This window comes from Rhinolophus hipposideros, assembly GCF_964194185.1.
Source record: "Rhinolophus hipposideros genome assembly, chromosome: 2".
Lineage (NCBI taxonomy): Eukaryota > Metazoa > Chordata > Mammalia > Chiroptera > Rhinolophidae > Rhinolophus > Rhinolophus hipposideros.
Window position 1 is genome coordinate 28,200,962 of NC_138048.1, and position 22,603 is coordinate 28,223,564.

At 34.2% G+C, this 22,603-nt stretch overlaps 1 protein-coding gene across 1 annotated transcript in view; it reads left to right on the forward strand.

Moving 5' to 3' along the window:
• EPHA6 (EPH receptor A6) overlaps positions 1 to 22,603 on the forward strand; it is an 893,585-nt gene that overhangs the window by 668,476 nt on the left and 202,506 nt on the right.

Consider the following 22,603-nt stretch of genomic DNA (forward strand, 5'->3'; position numbering starts at 1 on the left):
TCTCAAGGTCATTCACTCTAATAACCTCCCGAGATTGACCTCTAACTTACTATGTCCTTCCTGTGGTTGCCTCTCTTCCCTAAATAGGCCAGCAAATTACTGGGTAAACTGTAATAAGAAGTAACAGGTTAAAAATTCTAGTAACAAGTTGCTTAGTATGAATATAATGCTGTAAACTATAAGAACTAGGAGAGAAAAGGGAATATGAATACAATTTTATGCATATATAATATTGCCTTTTAATACCTCTAAATAAAACTGAATAGAGCCATCTAGAGTGTGAAGTCTTACTCATTTAAAAAAAAAAAATTCCTTCCAGATCGTTCATAATGCAATTTGTTCTGGTAAAGTGTTTGATGGCTCTGAATTTGAGAAGGGCAATAGATAATCCTATATTATAGACATGGATTTGCACCATGAACTCAGGAGAATGAGACACATCCTAACAGTCTGAACCATAAAGCAATCACTCAGTCATTTCTGGAGAACTTTAATCCAAGTTCCTGCTGGCCTGATTTAGGGCTGGATAAAGGCAAGTGGAAGTCTCATCACTGAAAATAATATGCCCCCACCCCCATATATGTGATTTCTAACTTAAAAAAAAAAAACTATTCATAAAATTAATGAATAGAAATCTAGCAAGCGCCTTACTTAATCCCATGTTCACATTTTAGTGCTTATTTTGTTGTTGTTGGAAGATATTACTGTGATGTTCTTAAGTTTTTATTTTGAAATGATTTCAGACTTACAGAAAAAGGTGAAAATAATACTGTTCCCATATAAACTTGACTCATTTTCCCTCGAGATTAGTGTTTTACATAACCACAAGACTATTATCAAAGCATCAGTGCAGTACTATTTACTAAGCTACAGATTTTCATTCAGATTTTGTCAATTTTTCCACTAATATCCTTTATCTATTCCTTGATCCCATCTGGGATTCCACACCACGTTTCATTATCACATCTTCTTAGTATCTTCCAACTGTGAAAATTGTTCAGTCTTTCCTTGTTTTTCATGACCTTGACACTTTTCAAGACTACTAATCAGTTATTTTGTAGAACATCCTTATTTTGTGTGTGTCTGTTGTTTTGTTTTGTTTTGTTTTGTTTTTCTCATGATTTGATTTGTCATTATGCATTTTTGGCAGGAAATTCATAAAAGATATAGACCCTTCTCAGTTCATTATACCAGGGGGAATATGACATCCACATGCCTTATTCCTGGGAACGTTAATATGTATCACTGGATTAAGGTGGTGTCTTCTAGATTACTCCATTATAAAGTTACTTTTCCCATTTTGTAATTAATGTATATATTTGGGGGTAGATAATTTAGACTATGCAGATATCCTGTTTCTCCTCAAACTTTTCCCCACTAATTCTATCATTTAGAGTAGATCTTGCCTGTAACAATTATTACTATTATATTCTAATGGTGACTATTCTATTTATCTCTTTCCTTCTCTATTTATTAATTGGAGCACTTCTTTAAGGAAGAGCTATATTTCGGAATGTTTTATGAGTGGAGTTATACAGTATGTAGCCTTTTGAGTCTGTCTTCTTTCTCTTAGCAGAATGCACTTGAGATTCATTCATTCTGCTTATTGTTATCGCTGACTGGTAGGTATTCCTTTACATGGATGGACCATCATTGGGTTCTGTGTTCGGTGGTTGAACGACATCTGGGTTGTCTACAATTTGGATGATTATTAATAAAACTTCTATGAGCATTCATATTAGGTTTTGGCATAAACACATTTACATTTATCTTGGGTAAATACCGAAGTATGGAATGTCTGGATCATATGGTAAATATGTCTAATTTTTTTAGAAACATTCAAACTGTTTTCTAAATTGGATGTACTAAATTGGATGTGTCATAAATCCCACTAGTAATTATGAGAATTTCATTTTCTCTGCATCACCTATACATTTTAAAAATATTTCAGCCATTCTAGTGAGTCTATATTAGTATCTCATTGTTATTTTAATTTGCATTTCCCTAATGACTCTTGATTTGGACCATCTTTTCGTATGCTTATTTGCTAGCAATATATCTTCTTTGATGAAGTATGTCTTCAGGTTGCTGTCCATGTTCTTGTATTGTTTGCTTTCCTCAATGTTAAGTTTAAAATTTTTTTTGTTTTTTTAAATATTTTCTGGATACAGTCCTTTGTCAGAAATGTGATTTGGAGATGTTTTCCTTTTATGGATTGGGCTTCTTGTTGTGGTATCTGAGAACTCTTTACCTAACCCAAGGTCACAAAATTTTTTCTCTTCTACTGCCCCCTAGAAGTTTTATAGTTTTACACTTGACGTGTAGATCTATGATCCATTTGGAGTTAATTTTTGTTTAAAGTGTGAGGTAGGGGCCAAAGTTCATTTTTTTGCATATTGATCATTTCACCATTTGTTGAATTCATTTTGTGTGGTTTTTTTATATAAAACTTTTTCCTCGTTTTTAAGTTCCCATCTTTGTTTAAAATCCTTCAGTGGCTTTTCTTCACCTACAGTACACAATTCATGCACTGAATAGAGAAATTCAAGGTTCTGTATGATTGGGTCCTGCTCACAGCATCCTTTAGCCTCATCTTCTGCCTTCTCTACCTCTTAGTTTATAGTCTATTAATCATAAATCATTAGTAATGCCGTGAACACACCAAGCTGTTTCTTACTTCACATACTTGATCATACATGGCCCTCTTGGGAAGCCTTCACTCTCTCCCTTTTCCCTTCCTCCACTACCCTTAACTTACCTTATGAGGAATTTATATGCAACATCCTTTCTTAATCTCTGTACTGGGTTAGATATCTACATTGCACTTAACATCTTGTACTATGATTACCATTTATACACACGGCCCAAGAGCCTACTGTTTTCTTAGTCCTTACCCATACTAGGACCTCAGCACCCTTTTCCAATGCCCCTGAGTTTTTTCTGGGAACATCTCACCAGTGTGTTACAGCAAATCAACATCTGGACTGTCTTCTACCCCTGTTCTACCCCTCTCCCCTACACACTGCCTGCCACTGCCCTTGAGAGGCTCCACCAGCCCAGCCACTGCCCATCAGTAGAACAAAACTACCCTGCCATTCATGCATTTATCCAGAGTCTTCAAGACCACACAATTTTGGTGGGCCCTATGCCGAGGGAAGCAAGGAGACAGGCTTTCTCTATCCACTTGGTACCTCAGTTTTTCAGTTAGTTACCAAAGCTGTTTTCATGTACTCAGAGCAGCCAGTATCTCTCTGAGACAGTTTCATTTGGTTTATGATGATTCTTAGTTTCCTGATAATAAGGGACTAAACTCAGTGTACTGGCCATCCCATTTTCTCCACTTAATCTTAATTTTCTTTAATACTCTAGCTCACTTTACTGTTTGCTTCATCTCCCCGGTCCCAAAACTCCAACATATACCACCTGATACATATTTTAAACTTATTTTTGAATAGAAAGGGATATCCTATATTATATTGATATCGGAGTTTGTAGACATTCTGATCTGTTGAGGACATTGTTTATTTTATTCATTGTGGTACCTAGCATTGTGCTGAGCACATGTTAGACATATGTTCCTATGGAGGAAGGAAAATGGCAAGAAAAGATGGAAAGAAGAGGGGAAGGAAGAATGGGAAAAAAGAAAAGAGGGAACCTAATTTTCAAGGACTTCAAGCTCAATTCCAAACATTAGCATTCTCTTATGTTAGTTACATTTAAATGAGATTGGCAGCTTTCTCATAATTTTGCTTCTCTGTACTTTTGCTGTTTCTTCCTCCTCTGAAGAGCAATCATATTTTGCTGCTTTTTTTCCTCTGAAAATTTAACTATGTACATTACATTATAGTTATTTAGGTACATGTATTTTTCTGCTATAGACCAGAATCAAGTTGACAGTAAGACTACGACTAATTCATCTTTATATATACCCGTGCATTACCTAGTCTGTATCTCATATGTTATACACTCAATCCCAACTTTGAAATGGATTTAAAAAACTACATTATTGTGTTTCGTAGGCCTGAGAAATAAAAGTAGGCACACCTTAGTCTATTGGTGATTGAGATACAGCAACAGAATGATGTGAATTTACTGACATTTTTATTAGGTTACATCAATCACTATGAGTGAATTTATTCATTTTTTCACTCATAACAAATGTCAACCAAGACATCAGTGATTTTTTTTCCTCCTTTTTCTTTCAGATACAATGATTATGTCAGGATTCTTAGCCCTGAAAATAATGCATTGACCTTTCCCCTAAACATTAATGGTATGATTTGCTTGAAATAAGATCAGTTTTCATTTTCACATAACCATTTATTATATGGAACATGCTATTGTATTTGGCACAGCAATCCATAAATACAAAAGGCTATAGCACCTCTGTGACTTTGTCAGTATTTCACATACCTAATTACTGAAGTATTCCATTACGTTGAAATGAAAGGATACAAATGGCCTTCTATTAGTTAGAATTTCTGTGATTTAATTTTTTTAATGTAGATTATACTTCATTGCAAGAATTTCTAGGATATTCTATGGGGGAAACAGGTCTGGGAATGAAGTACATATAAGGCTGCTGGATAAACTTAAGCAAAGTGAGGGGCTGCTTAAAGAGAGAAAGAATCAGGGGTGAGCCTACTGGGGTTTCTTAGTTTTGTCCAAAAAATAGAGAAACTAGTTATTTGTTAAATGAGGATTTCTAATTAATATAATTGTTTGTTACATGTTAGGTAAATAAATTTACTAAAACAAAAACAAAGATTTCCCTTATATCAACTCTAATGTTCTAAATTTTCCTGCTGGCATGAACAATATTTTGAGGTCATAGAGTTGGTAGGTAACAGACTCAGAAAATATTTCCCACTAATACCTCCAAGTAGAACATCTGAAAGAATACATTTATCAGATTATATAAGTTTTAATTATACAACATGTAAAGTTTAAAATTACTATATTTTTTAAAGAGGGAACAAAGGAAACAGTCTATAAAATAATGTTGCCAGTCCTTTTGTATAATCTCCAGATTTTAGCTACAGGGAAATTCTTAATTGCTAAGGAGGCCCACTTTTCAGTCTAATTACAGTGGCCTCCTTTTCTTACTAATTAAGAAATTGAGAATTGGCCAGGAAAACCAAAAGAAAAAACAACAACAATAACAACAAATGATCATTAGGGAAGCTGATATGAATGGAGCAAACCCCTTTCTAAATCAAATTTGAATCCCTTCAATGGCTGTTGAAGAACCTAGTTGTAAATTTCATGCACTAAGGGATATACTTTTGCTTGTTAAAGATGTTTCCATTAGAATAGGGAAAAAAACTCACTTTAAAAATATAATATATTATTCAGAAACATGAGAACAGCCACGCTACAGTTTAGAATCTTGATAAATCAAACATGGAAAGGCAAAATAAAGGTACTACTTCAATCAGTAACCTTAGTGGGTAATGTTAGAGGTAAGTAGTATAGTAAATACTAGTTTTGTAATTTAAAGTTTTTCCCCCAAATAGCCCTTCATTGATGTAGAAATAATAAAATAATGATTATCTAGTTACAAATACTATATATTCTGATTTTTAAAAGCTGCAACTTTTGTTTTTCTTTGTGTCTCATAACCTTTTTTCCTCCCATAATTGAACCTTGTCCTACAAAACCTTGTGTACAAAGGTCAGGTTAAATACAGTTATAGAACACACCAGAGAACCTGTTAATGTCTAGTTTCTAGCACTCTAATACCTTGAATTAAAGAAATGTTCCACAGACAAATGCAATTGCCTCATAAGCTGCTCTTCTTTTTCACTCTTGCCCTCACCACAACCCATTCTTCACACTCATCTAGAATGATTACTGTGAATTTTTTGCAAATTTTACTTAGAAAACAACAATCCAAAGTCTTTACTTTGGCCTACAAGGTCTTTAATGATCTGGACCCTGCTTCCTTCTCTCAGATATTACCGTCTACTTCCCCCTCCTAGTTCTCTGTGGTGCTTCAAACCAGCTGTGTGCCTTCAACTCACAAAACTCACTTCTGCCTCAGGGTTTCCATGTGTTGTCGTGTACCGCCATGGCACGCTCAAGGATCCTCACCCTTCTTCTCAACCCCAGATATGTTTATCATATATCTGTGTTCTGTTTTCTTGCCTTGCACGTGTAATTCTATGAAATCATGTAGGCTTTGTTCCCATGTGCTCAGAATATACTGCACTAAGGAAAGTTCTAGCATATTTGGAAATAAGCGCTCCATAGAGTTGCTTTGTAAAAGTATAAATTATTTTAACCTAAATGATATTAAACCAATACCATACTAGCATTTCGGAAATTTCCAGTTTCACTAGTTCCTTTATTTTGGAGCATTACCAAATACAGATTATATAGACCTAATAAACTATTCAGTTTAAATTTTGAAATATTTTAATGTAGATGAAATAATTTAATGTATTTGAAATAAAATACCATAGATGAGAGGAGAACTGTGTTTCAGTAATATATTTTAATAGTATATCAAATTGGATATGATAGGATTCTTACCTTTTTATCATTATTTATAAAACAGATATATAATACTCTGGAATTGATATTAAGTACTAAATAATGGAATAACCAAACACTACATATGTTGAGAATGATACAGAGAAGTCCTTCCAGTTTAGATAGATTAGGTTGTTTACAAATTAGTTAATAAAATTATCAAATATATGGTGATGGAAGGAGAACTGACTCTGGGTGGTGAACACACAGTGGGATTTATAGACGATGTAATACAGAATTGTACACCTGAAATCTATGTAATTTCACTAACAATTGTCACTGCAATAAATTTAAAAAAAAAAAAAACTTAAAGCAGGACATTTTTTAAAAGTAAGTTAATTTTAGAAAGCATGTTTATTAGAAGGCAAAGTGAATATTTTAAATTAAATGGATTCCCTCAAATAACAAACTTATAACAATAGCTTTATTTAGTTCAATAAAATTATTTTCTAAACCAAGATTGTTGTTTGAGAGAGAATACACCAAAAATATAATAATGTTTATCTTTGGATGACAGCTTTGGAATAATTTGTTTGTTTTCATCTTTGTATTTTTGCATGTTGTCTATGTTTCCTACAATAAATAAATACTGTGTTGGTATTTTGATTATAAGCTACAATGAAAATTGTCTTTATATTAAATTGAACATCCTTATTACATTGTACTTTTGAGGTCAAAAGTTGTTGAATGTAGGGAATTTCATATGGTTTTTTCTAAAAGTTAGGTTTCATTTCTAATAAACTTAATTTTTAGGTGACTTGGCCAACTAACAAATGGAATCCTATGTGTATGCATATTTTTTTTTAATAACTGAACCCTTGAAACAATTGAGGGAAACATTCTACCAAATAAAATAGTAAATTAACCAGGGACATAAACCCAAGTCATACTAATTTAAGGAAAAACAAAAGTAATTTATTGGATCACATAACTGAAAGTCCAAAAGTAATCCAAGAACAGCTAGATGCAGGGTCTTAAATGTCAATACAAGCACACACACACACATATACACACACACAAATCACCTCTATTTTTCTCCACATGTTCTCCTTCGCTTCCTTTTCAGGCAGATTCCACAATTTGGGAAAAGCAGTTCTCTGCAGATCTAGTGACTAAGTTGTCCCTAGTTGGGCCACATGCCCATCTTTGATATGACTGTATCCCTAGTGGGAGTTCCTCTCATTTGTTTTAACTCTCAAGTCTTCTCTTCTGCCATCTGCATCATTTCCAGATTTTTATCTTCGATATTACTAATTTTTTCCTCCATCTGGTCAGTTCTATTTCCTAAACTTACTATTTTATGCTTCATCTCTTTCATTGAGTTCTTCAACTCAAGAATTTCTATTTGTTTGTGTGCTTTTTTTCAAAATTTCAGTCTCTTTGGTAAAATATTCATTTTGTTTGTTGATATTATTTCTGAGTTTATAAAAGTGCCTATCTGAGTTTTCTTGCATCAAAAATGAACTCACAGCCTAAACAGGGATAATTTATGACAAGAAAAACTTAAATTGGGACAGAGTAAAGGTCTGAATTTGCAAAGGGGAATGGAGATAAGATGCATGCTAAAGAAAAAGGACTACTATATATATGAAACTTTATTTTACATAAATTCAATGGTAACCACTTAAATAAAAAAAAAACCTAGAACTGAGGCACGTAACATAAAAAAAGAAGAAAAAAATCGTAGAACACCACCAAACTAAAATAACAGATAGAAACACAAAGGCAAAGAAACAATGGAGACAGCGAGCTACCCGAAAACAAAAGTTGCTATAGGAAATCCTCATATTTCAATTATCACTATAAATGTAAATGTATTAAACTCACCAACAAAAAGGCGCAGAGTAGCAGATTGGATCAAAAAACAGTCAGCAGAAAGAAGGAAATAATAAAAATTAGAGTAGAACTAAATGAAATAGAGAACAAAAAGGCAATAGAAAAAAGTAGTGCAACAAAGAGCTAGTTCTTTGAAAAGATTAATAAAATTGACAAATCTTTGTTGTACTTTATAATAATAATGATAATTCTATTACATAAAACTTATAAATATAAAATGTTATATTATGATATTGTATTATAAAATATTAATATTATACTTCATTTTTTCTCACAATAAAATTTAAATTTATTGCAGAAATTACACATCTTAGATAACTTGCACTGTTTTACTGTAAACAACCATAACAAACATTAAAAATAGCATATTCACAAAAATGGGCCATAAAGCCAGTTTAGCTACAATAAAGTCAAACTTTTCATACTGTTCTTAGCATCTGCATGCCCAATACACTGGTGCAGGGTGCACCTTAGACATTTAAAGAAAGAATAAATACATAAAAATTGTCAATCATATTGAGTATTAAAAACCATGATACATAAGTCATAACAAAAATTGCCATGCAATATTTTTTCCCAAAAGGTAAACAATTCATACATAATGGATGATGTACAAGAAAAGAAAAAGGAAGAAGAAAATAGAAACATTTTGTTGGATTTGATCAATATAGAAATTTACTATTAAATGTGCAAAGATCTCTGAGGCAAATGTCAAATCTGAAAAAGTTATCGGCAACTATTATACCCTTTAATAGCAATTGCTGCATAATCAGAGGTCATAAGAAAACAAAAGCTTAGCCATGTTCCAAGTAAATGTCTGGTGTATACAACACCTTAGAGGAATTAAAAATCTTGGAAAATACCATTCCCGATGTCAGAAAAGAGAGTAGAAAAAGAAGGATAGAGGTTGACTCTCGTTAGCATAGAGATGGTATTCATAATATCCAGTCCATAAGCCAACGGAGAAGTGGTTTACAGAGAGTATTAAGACCAGAAGTGAGCCTAAGGATTCTCCTGCCAAAATTCATAGAGTAAGACAACATTGTTTCACAGGCACATAAAGAAATCAATTGAATAAATATCAAAAGGAATCTGAGCATCAAGAATAGCTCCTTGAGGGCCGGCTCGGTGGCTCAGGCGGTTGGAGCTCCGTGCTCCTGACTCCGAGGGCTGCCGGTTCGATTCCCGCATGGGCCGGTGGGCTCTCAACCACAGGGTTGCCGGTTCGATTCCTGGAGTCCCGCAAGGGATGGTGGGCTCTGCCCCCTGCAACTAAGATTGAACACGGCACCTTGAGCTGAGCTGCCTCCCAGATGGCTCAGTTGGTTGGAGCACATCCTCTCAACCACAAGGTTGCCGGTTTGATTCCTGCAAGGGATGGTGGGCTGTGCCTCCTGCAACTAGGGCAACTGGACCTGGAGCTGATCGGCGCCCTCCACAACTAAGATTAAAGGGATAACAACTTGACTTGGAAAAAGGTCCTGGAAGTACACACTGTTCCCCTTCCCCAATAAAATCTTTAAGAAAAAAAAAAAAAAAAAAAAAAAAAAAAGAATAGCTCCTTGAAGCCCTCTACATTAGCCAGATGCCATGATGTATAAAGCACATTATAAATATTCAAGGAAAATTAGCTTAAAGAAAAAAAAGCAAATAGTTGTGCATTTGTAGTAATATTAAGACTTATCATTACAGATAATCATTATAACCTATAATTATAGCTTTTGAATAGAGAGGAATCTGTCTTGGGATAACTGTGTATGATTTACAAATTCTGAAGAACTTGCAGTTTTTAAATTCTGCTTTCTATATAATTCTAACTTCAACAAGCCATAGTCATTAAGCTTTGGTGGTAATTATATCTCAGAATATACCTTGAATTGTTTAGATATTAATATAATAAAAGGTCATAATTTATAAATTATGAATACAATTATATATATTCCAACATATTTATTAAGATTTTTAAATTTTCAAGTTCTTGCCACTGGAAGACCTCACAAAGAAAGGAAGAGCCTTTATAGAATTTACCAAGTAAATACTGGAAGAGAATCTCAGTACTAAACCTACCTATCCAAACCCCTTCAATTTCAATGGGAAACCAGAGACTCTAGATAACGATTCTGCTAAAGATCATATACTAATTATTACTAATGCTAGGATTATGTAATAGCATTAATTAGAAATCTAATTTTGGACAATGATGACTTGAACTCAATTTATTACATTGATTATCCAGGTTTATTTGCAAAATATAAATTCAATCAATTAAATGTCAGGACAGTTTTGGTGCGAAGTCATAGATATTTAAATCATAATGTCTTAATCCAAAGAGAATGTATTGACGCTTATAACTAGAAATCCAGAATCATTTAGCTGCAGGTATGGCTAGATCTAGGATTTTTTAAAAAGTTGTTTTCAGTCTTTTATCCATGCTTTATTCTATAGTGGCCTCACTCTCAGGGTAAGCTGTTGTTTTATGACACGCCCTGTATCTTGAGGTTACCTTTTACCTACTTCAATTCCTATGAATAATAGCTTTTATTCCCTAATAACTTTAACAAAGTCCTGGAATTGAACATCATTGGCCTGATATGCCATAGACTTACTTCTGGGGCTCAACAGGAATGGAGGGGTAGATTTCAGCCCCACTACTACCACATAGAAACCACATGAAATGAGAGAAGGGAAAGGTGGTTTTTAATGAAAATCAATGTGCTCTCTCAAGACCAAAGGAAAATAGGTTGCAGACAAGCAAAAGCAGACTCTACTATTTTCAATTGGGTTCACATTTTATTCTGAAGATGACACCACATTTGGCACACTTAATATTGTAGTGTTGTAGAAGGAGAATTAGGAATGGAGGTAGGGAGATTGAATTGTATGACCTTGACAAAGTTTGCCAAGTCTTTATGAATCTACTTTCTTTATATGTATATCATTTTAAAAGTATGTTCATCATTGTAATTCTATAAATGATGTGATGGGGTAAAAAGAATCTGGTAAATAAAAATTTATGTGCCAAAAATAAATGCAGGCGTGCTGTAGTACACAACCTCATAGGACATCATTCACATAGGATACAATAGAAGAAACCCAGCAATGTTATCTATAAAATGGGGCTCATAACACTTCCTTTACAGAGTGCTATGAATATTTAATATGATAATGTGTGAAAATGTCTAGTGTAGTGTTGGCCACTGTTATTGATTGACTTGTGTCCCCAGAAAAGATACAGTGATGTCCACCCTGCCAGTACCTCAACATGTGACCTTATTTGGGAATAGAGTGGTTGGATGAAATTAGTAAAGATAAGGTCGTAACGAAATAGGGTGGGCTCTTAATTTAAAATGAAGAGGAGAGACACAGGGAGGAGTGTGCCATGTGAAGACAGAGACACATAGGGAGAAAATATCCATATGAGGCGGAAGCAGAGATTGGAGCAATGTAGTGACAAGCCAAGGAACGCAAGGGATTGCCAGTCATCTCTAGAAGCTAAGGGAGAGTCATGGAACCAGATTCCCTCTCAGGAGGAGTCAACGCTGCCAACACTCTGATTTTAGGCTTCTAGCCTCCAGAACTGTGAGAGAATAAATTTCAGTTGTCTCAAGCCATTCAGTTTGTGGTACTTCATTACAGCAACTCTAGGAAACTAAGACAGCCAAATTGGAGTCAGTCATGATCAGTTAAATTTGAAAGTATTCTAATATTTTATAAATATAGCATTACTCACCTCTTTTAAGTCTATTGATATTTTGAAAGTAAGAATATTCAACAACCATTGGATTAGTTTTGGTCATCTCATTTTAACTCTTTATAATACTTGCCACTTTTGTTGATTCCCTTCTAGAAAGCCTCACACATTACTTCATCTCTTCCTCTCCCAGCTTTCTTCCTATTCTTCTCACTAAACTATTTTCTGTCTTTTCCATGTCCTTGTTTTCCTATGCTCTTCAGTTTTGTTGGGGTCCAATATTTGTCTATCAACCCTCTTCTCTTTACTATGGGCACCAATGACCGTTCATGGATTACTGAATTCATAGCTGCAACATCACTCTCCTGAGCTCCAAATATGCAGTGGCTGGTTGCTTGTCTCCATGTAGATGTCCAATGCACAGCTCAAGCAGAATATGTTCAGGACAGAACTCATATCTTTCCCTTGGATATGTTTCTGCCCCAGCATAGACTCAGGAGTTATCACATACCGCCCCTTTGCCTTCCTCTTCCCATCTAATCCAGAACCAAGCTCTCTTGTTTCTAATTTCTTCACTCATATCTATCTCCCCCTTTCTTCTCCATTACTAACTTATTTAAATCTCTCATCATTCCTTTCTTGACCTATAGCAAATCACGTAACTTGTATCCCTGCCTCCATGTTTGCTGTCCTCCAATTCATCCTACCCACTGCTACAGGAGTGGTCTTTATAAAATGCAAAACAGATAAAATGACTCCCCTGCTTAAAGATCTCCCAGTTTTCCTCAGATTAATGGAGAGAATCTAAGTTCTTTGGCATAGTATTCAAGGCCCCTGTTGACCCTGCACTTGTCTCCTCTCTAGGATCATTTTTGCTAATCGCTGTGATGCTCCAGCTTCTATTTAACCACGTGAAGCTCCTAGAGAGCACCACACCCTCCAGAGCCCTACTTTCTGCCTGGAATGTCCTCTTGTCCAGTGCAAATACTTTTCCTTTTCAGTGTCAAATCAAGACTTCCCTTTTCCATATAGAACTGTGACTCTCTTTTCTCCCTACTCACATTTGTCTTATTATAAATTATTTAATTTTGATTTATTTTATTTCCTACTCAAATACCTAACATAGCACCTAAAACACAGTGCTGCTGGTATTATTTTATACATGTTTGTATCCCCAAGTACCCCATGAAGACAGTGATTCTCCATGATGTATCTCAACATATGGCACATAATAAGTGCTCAGTAAATGTCTGCCAAATTAATTAAGAAAAATGAGAAAATAAAATGATAAATGGATGAACAAATGTAAGAGTAAATATTGAATGAGCCCAACAGTTCCCCAATGAAGTATTTTACTTGAGAGTTAATAAATGCTTGATTCTATATGCATTGGCAACAGTTAAAAGCACAGACTCTAAAGTCAAGTCAATTGGATTCTCTACTTGGTCAATTATTTAGTTGACTTTGGGCAAGTTACTTCATTTCTCTGCAAAACTTAGGATGTAATAGCTCTTTCTTCACTTGGTTGTTAGGAAAATTAACTGAATGTATATATTATTAAGAATGAATTATGAAGATTAAATAAGAATATAGTAAATGTATAAGCATTGTTGTTAAAAATACTTTTAATGACACAAGATTAGAAGCAAGACTTATAATTGGAAAGAATTATTTTTTCTGTCTGCGTATATTGAAAATTCTGAACTTATTATTAACAGTATTTCTGTAGCTCCTAGTACTTTCCAACATATACATAAAAATACACCCACTTATTGAAAATAACAAAGTTATCTCTTCCCTGGTACATGTTGAACAAATGCTTTCTGTGATGTTTTTACTCCCTAATGGCTTTTCTCTGTACTGGGATGCAGAGATTATATGCATATGTCATCATGGCTTTTGTGGATTCAAACCCTGTTGAATTCCACATGAAAAAAAAAATATATATATATATATTCCTTTAATATTCAGAATTCACTGGAACTGTTACTGGACTGCACTATTAATTTTTATTTTACCTCAGCTGCCATCAGCAATTTTATGGTTTAAATCCATAATAAGTAGAATAAAAAATAAATTCAAATAAATGTGTGATACAAATACAAATGTGAGGGATCCATAGAAATGAGTGGTCAGGAAACCTCTCTGGAGAAAGAAAGCCATGAATTGGGAGTTAAAGGATACCTGGGACTTGAACAGTCACGGAGATGGTATGGGAGGCGCGCCAGGTGGGGTAGCTGTGTGAGAAAGGGCAAAAGAAGAGCATTCCTGCATTTTTGAGATGGGGGCACCTCAGACTGCCTTAAACATAAGGTTAATACGAGGAAGAATTAGGATATAAACTGGAAAGGTGTGTTAGATGGTACTGTGGATAGCCTTAAAGTATGGCATTTTAACCCTACCCAAAATGTAACACAAAGGTGTTTTGAAGATTAGGAGGTTTAGAAGAATAGAAAAATGACAATTCTTCCTGAAGGGGATGGGGTACAATATTGCTAAGATAAGCCAGAGGTTAAAGTCAGGCCACAATTCAAGGAAATAATCTCCTTCTGCCAGTAATTATAGAGTCTAGAAGCCAGGAAGTGACAGCAAAGAAGTCGCCTTTTCTGATTCTCTTAAGAGCTCAAGGGTCAGCAAGAGGAAGGTCAGACTAAAACGGTTCACATAGAGTCAGGGGGAACAAGTTTGAAACTGAAAGCCTAAATTCAGGCGTAGAGTCTGGGATGGGCAGAACTGGGCACCTGGTGGAAGGAGCCCAGGTCAGATGACATTATCCCATACAGACATATCAAATGTGTCACATCAGGAAGTTGTCAATTGGGGTAGCAACCTCACTTGTTACAATATATCACTGCCAGGATGGCAGGGAACTCAATAAACCTGAATCGGGAAAGAGTAGAAGAAGCAGAGGGACCAATTAGCAGCCTGTTGCAATAGTCAAAATCAAAGGTAGTAAGAGCCAGAGGTAAGATGATATAAGCAGGATTTTATGCCTTGACACAAAGAAGATTCAAAAGAAAAACACTCCTTTTTTTAAAAAGTTCTAATGTTAAAAGATTTTTTTTGAAGCAATTGCATTTGTTAGGTAATTTCTCCAAAATTTAAGTGCTAATTGATAGATTCTGAAGCTAACTCATAAGCTAAATTCTTGTACTTTTAGAAAAGTCACTTTCCCAGTGACCTGTCTACTGCGTTATCATCTCAAATGTCACTTTTTCTTATTATTTCATTATGATGTAACCTTCAAAGGACAAAAATTACATGTAAGTTATAAATCTTCTTTCCCTAAGACCAAAAGAAAGTCAGTCTTGAAACTCATGATAAAGTGTTTTCCTCTATTTCACACTACACAACAGATACACATTAGACCCCAATTTTTCTGTTACTCTGACTCACTACAAATTTACTGTTTAAATAGCTCTTAATTGAGCTCGAACATTAGGAACCTACAAAGAACTGAATTCTCAGTTCACAAAAGACTAATTGCCAAGCCCTACAGCATTTAAAAACATCAAAGTCAATGTGAAATGTAGGTCAATGAAACTTGCAAAAGAGCTCTGGACTCAGAATCACCACTGCAACGTATAGCACACTAGCAGTTTTTCAGTGTATATCTACTCCACTCTCTGGGAAACCACAAGGTTATTTTGATCCAGTTTTACTTTTTCCTTCATTCAGCATTTTATGCATATAGGCAAGCTGTCCTTTTAATCTTGTCAATTTAAAGTAGAAGATTTCTGGGACCAAAAATCTATATGGTTATAATTAATACCTGTGTCACCTTAAACACTAATCCCTCAGTTGCTCCTTTTTTCTCTTTTCTGATTTTGTTTTATGCTGCTATTTTTAACATGATGATTAGTTTATAAGACAGTCATGGTAATACAAGACCTTAACCAAGTAATTGAATACAATCATAATAAATGATAGCCCACGGTGTTCTTGGCCTTCTGGTTCCCAGATTTTAAGTGTTATATATGATACGCATGTTCATGATACATAGGTCATATATATATATATATATATATATATATATATATATATATATATATATATGTGTGTGTATGTATATATATATATAAGATGTATGTGTATATATATTTGTATACACACACATATGTATATATGTATATATACATATATATATAAATTTTAGGATTCCTTTGTGTTGTTGTATAGTTGGCTCAGGAGACACCAGCTTTCCTAATGTGATTTCCTTCTCATTTGCCTGTTGTCTGCCTACCGTGTGCCAGATATTATGCTACACATTTTTCATAACTAGTTTTACCAATTTTCACAAACACTACAAAACTAATTAATGTTGTTTTCCCCATTCCACAAATAAAGAGCTTCATTCAGAGATGTTAGTTAACTTGTTCAGTATCACCAAGCTCATAGATGGCAAAGTCAGGATGTGATCCATGTCTGTCTGACTCCAAAGCTAATGCTCTTTAATTATTTATGTCAGGTTAAATCTTCTACTTTCTGCCCAGATCTTCATAACAAAATCCATATAGATTATATTACACCACTACATGTATGATACTGATGAGTTAAGAAAAGAGTTAAGTTTCTTATTAAAAAACAATACCAAACTCTTACTACAGCTCTTTAGTACAACTGTGTCTACTCTGTTGAATAACTATGCCTCCTAATGACTTGGATTAGAAATTGTTGTACTATTTGAAGGGTAGAGAGCACTGATGAGGTTCTTAATTTTTTTCTTACTGCGTACAAGGAACTGGACATGCCTGACAAGGGCCAAAACAAGCAAGAGAAACTTTAAAAAGTATGCTTGTAAAGCAGTGTGCTTTTAGATTATTATATTAAGTAGAGCAAGGCTTTAATACTGGTCATCTGAAAAACACCAGTGGATTTAGTTGACCACAAGTTCAGTGCTAGATGGCAGTGTGACATAACTATTTCAAAAAAGCTAACTACATTTTAGGTTCCATTTATTTAAGAAAAGGACCGTTTTTAAGAAATGAAAGAGTCCTTTTATAGCCTACACCTGGAGTACTGTGACCAGTTTCAGATGACACATTTTAAAAGTAATATTAAAAGTAATATTGAGAAAGTATATTTTTTACAACAGTAGGGTAACCAGGATGGTGAGATTTTTTGTTTAAGTGTCTGGTAGATCAAGATATGTTTATCCTACGGTCAAAATGTAGGAAGAAAATGGAAGGAAAAATAATAGGTCTCTACGGATATCATTTGTGTAGTTACATGCAGCTAGTCAGACTAATGGATGGAAGTTGCATGAAGACAAACTTTGTATTGATTTTATATTAATTAGGAAAGCCCAACAATGAGACAGACTGACATGCCATGCATAGTCACAGAGACGCAAATAGAACAGTGAAAGAACATCCCAGGATGTTCAGACTCTTCTCAATTCTAAGATAACTTGCTTGAATGACAGCCATGATATTTTTCTTTCTTTCTTTTATCTTTTTTTTTCTTTATTTAATTTTTTAAAAAAATTATGGCTGACATTCCATATTTTATATTAGTTTCAGCTGTATAGCAGAGTGGTTAGACATTTATATAACTCATGAAGTGATCACCCCTATAAATCTGGAACCTACCTGGCTCCATACCTAGTTATTACAATAGTATTGACTATATTCCTATGCTGTACTTTACAAAATAGTCCCTTTACCTTTTTCACCCAACCACTCAACCCCCTCCCATCTGGCAACAGTCAGTTTGTTCTCTGTATCCATGGGTCCATTTCTGTTTTATTTATTTATGTTGTTCTTTAGATTCCACATTTAAGTGATATCATATGGTATTTGTCTTTCTCTGTCTGACTTACTGCACTTAGCATAATACCCTGTAGGTCCGCCCATGTTGTAACAAATGATTTCATCTTCTTTTATGATGAGTAATATTCCATTGTATATATGTACCATATATGTACCACTTCTTTATCTACTCATCTATAGATGAGCACTAAGCTTGCTTATATATCTTCGCTGTTGTAAATAATACCACAATGAACATTGGGATGCACATACCTTTTCAAAATAACGTTTAGGATTTCTTCAGATAAATACCCAGAAGTGGATTGCCGGGTCATAATGTATTAGGTTGGTGCAAAAAGTAATTGTGGTTTAAAAGGTTAAAAATAATTGCAAAAACCTCAATTAATTTTGCACCAACCTAATATAGTTTTAATTTTTTGAGGAACCTCCATATTGTTTTCCATAGTGGCTGCACCAATTCGCAGCCCCACCAACAGTGCCGGAGGGTTCCCTTTTCTCCACATCCGTGCCAGCACTTGTTGTTTGTTGACTTATTAACGATAGCCATTCCGACAGGAGTGAGGTGGTATATCATTGTGGTTTAGATTTGCAGTTCTCTGACAATTACTGACATTGAGCATCTTTTCGTATATCTATTGGCCAAGTGTCTGTCTTCTTTGGAGAAATGTCTATTCAGGTCCTCTTCCGGTTTTTTAGATTGTTTGGTTGTTGGTGTTGATTTCTATGAGTTCTTTATAAATTTTGGATATTCACCCCTTATCGGATATATCATTGGCGAATATCTTCTCCCACTCAGTCGGTTGCCTTTTCATTTCGTTGATGACTTTCTTTTCTGTGCAAAACCATTTTAGTTGATGTAGTCCTAATTGTTTATTATTTTTTTTTGTTTCCCTTGCCCAAAGAGAATTATGTGATATTTTTCTTACATTTTATTTATTAACCTATCATGTAATGTGTATCGGGTCACTTTTACTCACCTTTTATTTAAGCAGCTTAAAAGAAAGTAATTATTTAATTACTTTGAGAAAGAGTTGTGGGTTCCTCTTGGAGAAATCTGTATGTCATTATCCAGTAGAGGACTGGTTTTAATAATGTATACTAAAGGCTGAATTTATAGAGGCAGTCAATCTACAAATACATATTGATCAGCTAATAGGATGTTCATCTAAGGCTCAGTCTCTACTCCCAAGGAGTATATCAGTCTTGTAGAAGTGACAGAGAAGTGCAGGATTAATACTTTGGTACAGCAATACATGACAGACAAGTGAATAAGGTTCAGGGTAAGCAGATCTACGTAAAGAAGAATGAGAATAAAGGAAAATGCTCTAAAGGAAATAACACTTAAGCAGGGTTTTGAAGAATGAGTAAGAGTTACGTTGGTTATAAAGATGAGGAAAGAATATATTATTAGCACAAAAAGCATGTAAAAAGAAGTTACAGAGTATGAAACAGGTTAATAAATTTACAAACCTACAAGCATTTTTTTACTGTGTGAGCAAACACGTATTACACCAATTTTGGTAGATGTGACCAGAGTGATTAGCAAGTTGCAAAGCAACTAATAGAAAAATCACAATATTTATTAAACAAAGGATTAATATGGAAATTATATGATAAATTCCTACAAATCATTTTTAAGGGACCCCATTATATAAAATGGGGAAAAAATATGGGCGGCCAATTTGCATAAAAATAAGTATGATCAATAAATATGAGAAAATATATTCACTACTAAAATATTTCACTATTATCAAGTAATAAGCAAGTTAAACCAAAGTAAAATCAAGTAAAAACCAAAATCAAGTAAATCAAGTAAAAACCAAAAATCAAGTAAATCAAGTAAAAACCAAAATTAAATCATTAGTAATTAGTAAAAATTGAAGCAATTGATAATATCGATGCTACAGAGGGGATAGGGAAATGAGAACATACTTGTCATTCATTATTGATAGGAGTATAAATTGACGCAGACTTCTCCGATGGACTATTTGAAAGTCTATCATATTTTAAAATGAACATATTGTTCAACTCAGAAACTCCATAACTGTGTAACTAGTGTGTGTGTGTGTGTGTGTGTGTGTGTAATAAACTAAATTGGTATATTTGTACTAGTGAATATTATGATGTAATTATAAAGGATAGATCAATATCTTGAAGGTTCTCTAAAACACGTAATCAAATTTAAATATAAAAAATATTAAGTACAAGATATATACTATAATCTCATTTATTTAAAAAGTTCACAAAACAAAACTATTTTCATATCTATATATATAAACATACATGGCACACAAAAACATCTGAGAGGATACACATCAAAATGACAGCAGTAGAGGCCAGGATTAGAGGAATAGTGAAAGGGGATTTTCATTGTTCTAAATTGTTTACATTTTAATAAGAATACATTTGTGCATTACAGCATAATTTAAATTGTAAGCATTATTCTTAAATCTGTGGGGAGCTTTTAAAAGATTTAAAAAGAAATAAATGTAAATACATTCACATCTTAATAGTACCCTTCTGCCAGCTGAATATAGGGGGCTTGGAGAGAAATTAAACTGGAGATGGGGATGTTAAATAAAAAATGATGGCAATAATCCAGAGTAGAGAAAAAATGGTGGATGTAAATAAAGTTGTGCAGTTGCAGTGAATATGGAAAGAAGGAGATGACTAAGAAGTATATTTGTTACATAGAATCCATAGGACATTGTCCTTTAGGACAGGAAGGTGATCATAAGAAAGAAGTCTAAATGACCCTCAAGTTTCCAACTTAGCAATTAGCTGAATGGTCAAGTCCATTTACTAAGTTAAGGAAGTGTGTGTGTGTGTGTGTGTGTGTGTGTGTGTGTGTGTGTGTGTGTGTGTGTGTGTTGGGGAATGGATTATAGGAAGTGTGATTCTTAGATCCCTGCTATCCTGAAGAATTTGGGGTTTTGAATAGGAGGGCTATCTGAAAAGATTTTCTTCTTGTCAATTTTTTGTTTGGAGACAAAAAGTCCCCATCCTCTATAGAAGGGGTCAATGGCATAGGAGTTCCATCAAAACATAATTAAATTTCTATAACGTTTCAAGAAATTTCTAGATGCCACAAAAAGTTGTTCAGTGGATTTTTCCCAAGTAATCAATCCCAGGAGCAGCTATCTACCTGTAGTAGGTATAGTACCATTGTAGCAGAAAGTACAAGTATATTGGTCGTATCCATTAATGGGTTTGTACCCCTCACACTTTCACTCCATCCCACTTATCAGCCAGCCTAACTAACTTTCAGATAGAAGCCCAAACTTTGGGGAATGTCTTCTGTCAGAATAATCTAAGTATACACTGACATATCAGTCTTGACAAGCTTGAATTCTTTGGGTCAGCAATATTTTTTGCCCTCAAGTTGATCCCAAAGTTATAGAACTTCAGTGGAAATAAAATCCAATTCAGGCAGACTGCTTGTTTTTCTAAGTTCAAAGCACACCATCTTTATTTAATCTATATACTTTGTTTTACTATTGAAAACTGAAAATAAAAACTCATGTCTAAAACTTCAACATTGTAATTAGATTGCAAATGACCCATGAGATGTTTCCATTTATTAATCAAAACTCATCCTTGTCATAAGTAAAAGGTTTATATCTAAATAGTGGTAGAAAATGTATGATAAGAAAGATTCATTGTCATTCATGCATTTCTAAATGCTAGGGATGCAGTGAACAAGATCACATGATATTGGCCTCATAGAAATTACAGTGTAATGATGGAGATGTAGATAGAATCATTTAGAACAGCAAAAATGATCATTTTGAAGGCTGTTTCAAACTCAAAGCGTGAGATGGAATCATCATAGGATATTGATGCAGTTAATTCAAGGACCAAGCATGGTAAGAAAGGACAAATCAAACTATCAATTTATGGTTAGATTCTGTTGGGAGTGACAGAAAACCCCAGTGGATCAAAAGAATAAAAGTTATTTCTCCACATATAAGCAATAATCAGAGGTAAGCAATCTATGGCTGGTAGGACTGATTCATGATTCTTCAAGACTCTATCTGCTTTCTTGAGTGGCCATCTTTAGCACACTGCCCAGGATGATAGCTTAAACTCCATGCTTCAGAAGGAGGGGGTAAACACGGTTGTATTTCCTCCATTTAGGAATACCCCCTTTATACTCATTCATCAGAACTTAATCATATACCTTCATCTGGATGTATAAAGAAGCTGACACATTCTGGTCAGCATGTGTCAGCTCAAAGTCAGGGGTTTCTCAAGCTCAGAAGAAGGGAATAGATATTTACGGGTGGCCACTGTGTATGTCTGCCACCATGATGTCAGATCATGGCTAGAGATGAAGGAATGTCCTTGGTTATCAACTATGAATTGAGGTTGTTTCCTTTTGTGGGATACCCCGTGTGTGTTGTAAGCATGTTAGCCTTTAAGAGTTGTTTCAGGTGTAATATTTTCACATAGCGGAGATTATTCTTAAGTGTTTTTTTTCTCCATATAATACAAATTATAAATCAAAAAATCTAAGGAAAATGAAATTTTTGTTTCATTCAAGACTGAATGTTTTAAAAAGTCTTATACACTTATTGTATAAAATTGTGCTAAAAGTTTGTTAAATCAATACTCTATAAACACGCACATGCACACACACACAACTTTATGCAACCATTTTTCTTTGATATACATATACCGTTTACCCCCCCAAAAAAAATCTATCTCCTCTTCACTGTTTATTTCTTGACACACCCATCCCACTATCTAGTATTTATCTTTGCCAACACTT